Consider the following 4,276-nt stretch of genomic DNA (forward strand, 5'->3'; position numbering starts at 1 on the left):
ATTTTATTCACCGCTTTAGCTTTGGTTATGCCTATATTTTTTCTAAGAACTAAGCACACAAAATATTAAAGCACGTGTAAACATTTAGAATTTAAATCACATGGGATTCAATCGTATAAACGAGTAATTGGAATCTAGTCACGAAAATGTGACACGTAAGGTCTCAAGTTACATGCCAACTCCAGAAAACGCTGTAAATTCCACGTCGCCGGGAACTTACATCGGCCGATCCAATTCGGAGGAGGTCCATAATATCTCTGTCCATTTCTTTGTATTAATTCGTACCCGGATTTATTAACTATTTTCACTATGTTTTGCAATACGCTGTATTCTGTTTGTTGGGTTTTTTCTTGCTGGGTATTCTTACCGGTTTAAATAAGGGGTTGTTCCCGTCGGGGTGTTGTGACGCCGATTGTTAAGAGTATCAAAAACCTTTCTAGGTCAATATCACACGAAGATCTTGTCGACATTACTTTTTTCGAAATTCCAACATCTGAAGGTAGTTTTTAGGTAAATAAAAAATATTTAAAAAAAGTTGAATTGTTTTTTATGGGAAAATAAATATTCTCCTATGGAAAAAGGTCTGATTTCGAAAAACTATTGTGTTAGTCCCGGGACAAAGCAGAGAACTTCAGCTCGTATTCAGGGTGTCTGGGAGTAAAGTATTATTGAATAAAAGTTATATATTGAAGACCCCAAGGCAAGAAGTTGTTAACTTACATTGAAGGCATTCTGAGATATTTAGACTTTTGCGTTTTGCCTTATAATTTTTTATTTGAATGTCATATACAATGTACTGATCCTTCATGGTGTAGTAAACAAACCAAATTTACATTACATCTAGTAATATTAAGTAGTTTTGCAGTCTAAAAGTTAAAATAAACATGTTTTCTACAAAAAAATGTAGTTAACATGTTCATGCCATCTTCAGGGATAGGTGAGGAAGATACAGAATTGAAAGGCAAGAACATGTTAAATTCTTGTTGTTTTATTTAATCAAACAAATTAAACTTTTTTTTTGATATAAAGTAACTAAATAATAATTATTATTGAAAAGAAAAGGTAGCAGAGCATGTGTAAATTTTTTTTGAGACTTAAAAAATCCACGAAAAAACTCATCCAGGTATGGTAACAATTTTTGGATATCATTCCATTTGACCGCATCGATTTCTTTGTTATCTCTCACTTTTGATGACAGCATTGGCAGGGAAGATAATGTTTCACACCTTTTTTTTTAAGATCCACTTCTTTCCAAGGCTCTTCTTCGGAGAGTGATTTTCGATATTTATAAATCCCGAATTCCTCCACTCTTATCCAGCGAATTCCTTTTTGAAAGTTAACCTTTTTTCCGATAGTGTTTTTTGTATTGTGTATAAAGTTCAGATGCCTTTTTCTTATCATGTTTTTGCATTTCAAATGCAGCTTTATGCATATTTACATGAATTTGGTCAGATTTTTTGCTATCGCAAGTCCCACAAGTGTCTGTCTTAGGCACACCAAACAACAAGTTAAACGTGTAAACGATTAACGTAACGATTCAACGAAACAGGGGCATACTCTTTTTCTCCACAAAACATATTATAGAGCTCATACAGTTTTGGGATTGACAAATCGGATGCGAGGTACAATTTATGGGGATTTTTGTTCCTGGAATAATGTGAAGCTACTGCAGGGAACATATTGATGTGTTCTCTTACTTCTTTAAGCTGGTTATCTGGTGTTTTGTTAGGCCTCGTGCAGTGGCGACCTCTGTGACTTACTGCTGGTGATGAAACTCCTGCAGCTACTTTTCTCCTCGAAATATCTAATCTGCCTCTACCTATTTGGCAAATGGATTAAGGCTGGTTTGTAAACTTGTTCATTATTTCCTTGTATTGAAACAGAGTACGTAATATTGCAGGATCGTTTGGTCGAAGTGATCCTGGTTATCTTTTTAATATTCATCGATCTCAATAACAAAGTTGATTGGGCTTCTGAATGTAGTGAATAAAACTCTAGAAAGAGTTTTTGCCTAACTTCGGCATTAAATCTTGAATTACATTTCAATCTGCAGTTGCTAACACAAAGATTTTCTTCCAGTTTTGGTGTTTTAGCAGGTTTAAGGCTTTTTTTATAATTAACATAAGAATCACCTCTCATCCTAGCGTCCCGCGCTATTTCTCTTGCTCGCCCTAGCTTGGGCCTCTTCCTACTCTTTTTAGTGCCTGAAAATAATACACACATTCATATCAGTTAGCGAACAGTCAAAAATGATTTTTTTTAAAGTTAATCTGAAATTATATACCTAGGTACAGCAAGACAAATTACCTTCTAAATGACTGTTTTCTACATCAGAAACGTTTACATTGTTTTCAATTTCGCTTTCAGCGTCCTCAGTATATTATCCTACACTGCTTTCCACAGCAAGAGCTGCATCTGAAAATAATAATTTAATCTTCATTACATGCAAATCAGTAAAATAAAATTCAATTCAAGTTATAAAGCCTTATCCTCACCAGTTTGATTTAAAGTATTGAGTATCTCATCTTGTTGTACGTATTCCAAAATTATATCTCCTGTACCAGTGGTAGTAGCGATATACTCTAGACTACTCTGATTATCTTCTGAAAATACAAAGTACAGTAAAATAATCATTTTTAGTTCAATGTTCAAAAGAATTTAGTGTCACTATAAAGTATTTTTAAGTTTAACTTCCATTAACATGACATCATGTTGAGGTATTCCTAATAATATCCCAAACTCAACACCAGTCAAAGAGTCTTGAACACTTTCTGAAACACGATATTGTAAAGCATTAATGAAGGAATTCAAAACATAAAAGAATATTCAGAGTCACAGAGTAAAACTTTTTTTTTGCATTTACCATCCATTAAAATTACATTATTTTGAGGTATTTCTAAATGCTTCTCAGGTTGTACTAAATTAGTGGACTCTTGAACACTTCCTGAAACAAATTAATAAGCATTACAATAAAAAATTGTTGAATTTTAGACAGAAAAACACCAAAACAAAAATGAGTCACCCATTTTCAAACTACTTTAAGGATAAATTAAGATGAATGATAATGTTTTATACAGCTTACCTGATTCCCTGATCAATTTTTGACACATATTCACCATTTTTTCACCTCTGGAACTCATTTTCGATGATTTTTAAATAAAAAACACGCACTGCAAAACTTTTTAAAACCACCAAGGTAAACGTCAAAGTGAGTGAATAACATGTTAACCATAAAAATTTAAACCAATGTAGATGGGAAGAAGTTGTTAATTACAGAATTACGGCAAGAACTTGCTAACTTAGTAGTTAACAAGTTCTTGCCCTGATTTTATCAACTTAATGTCACAGAAACACGTAGTTAACATGTTCATCACATTGATTTAAGCATGTTCTTGCCGTTTTTAAGCTCTGGCATGGTGTTCATTGGAAAGAGCGTATGCGAATTAGTTTAGAGAGCATTCTAACTCATTTTTTACGAAAATGTAAGTTAACAACTTCTTGCCTTGGGGTCTTCAATATATTTTTTACTTCTACCATCAATGTAGAATTACCTCCCAAGATTTGTGCACTCTACCCCAGGACACATGTATAATTATTATATTTTGTAATACAAAAATATATGTTTAAATAATAAAATAGAAAAAAACTAACCTTTTGCAGTAGTCATCAAGTACATCGGGGGCAGATTTTGCATAAACATTATTACTTTTTTCTGGCATTTGACCAATTATGCCTAAATTATTGATACTCAAATTCACAGGCTTCAAATCCTGTTTTTCATATATCTGGTGAGGATTTTTTAACTCTACCGAAAAACAACCATTTTTGCTTTCTCTGCGTATATTCTTAGTATATATCTTGTCGACAGGTCTAGCCCATTTCAGTTCTAACTTGAACCCGTCCAAAGTGCAGCATTTCAACAATCGCAATGCTTTTTCAGCATCTTGTCTGGTGATAAAATGAACAAAGGCAAAATCTTCAACCTTTTTAATTCGTTCGATAGTGAATGGATCGATGTATCTGCTAAAAGTTATCAATATGTCGTTTTCCGTTGCTCTGGCGGATACGTTTCGGACGAACAAAATCTTTACCTAAATGACAAAGAAATGAAACAAAATCAATCATTTTTATTCAAGATTCACTCCGTGTGGCTGACTATTGTACTCTAGTTCTATTGTTATTATTTATTAGATTCATTTAAGAGGGAGAGGTGACAACAGTTCTATCAACGGCACAGAATGACATACTTAACTTTGCAGGTGGCCAAAAGAGGAAT

General features: G+C 33.3%; 1 long non-coding RNA gene across 1 annotated transcript; it reads right to left on the reverse strand.

Moving 5' to 3' along the window:
- Positions 1-694: 694 nt before the first annotated feature.
- On the reverse strand, positions 695-3,504 carry LOC149408968 (uncharacterized). The gene is made up of 3 exons (XR_016305322.1): positions 2,496-3,504; positions 2,308-2,415; positions 695-2,204 (listed from the first exon to the last, which is right to left on the reverse strand). It is a non-coding gene; the product is annotated as an uncharacterized LOC149408968 (long non-coding RNA).
- Positions 3,505-4,276: the final 772 nt, after the last annotated feature.

This window comes from Hesperophylax consimilis, unplaced genomic scaffold (assembly GCF_061612785.1).
Source record: "Hesperophylax consimilis isolate HC1 unplaced genomic scaffold, BYU_Hcon_1.0 scaffold_40, whole genome shotgun sequence".
Lineage (NCBI taxonomy): Eukaryota > Metazoa > Arthropoda > Insecta > Trichoptera > Limnephilidae > Hesperophylax > Hesperophylax consimilis.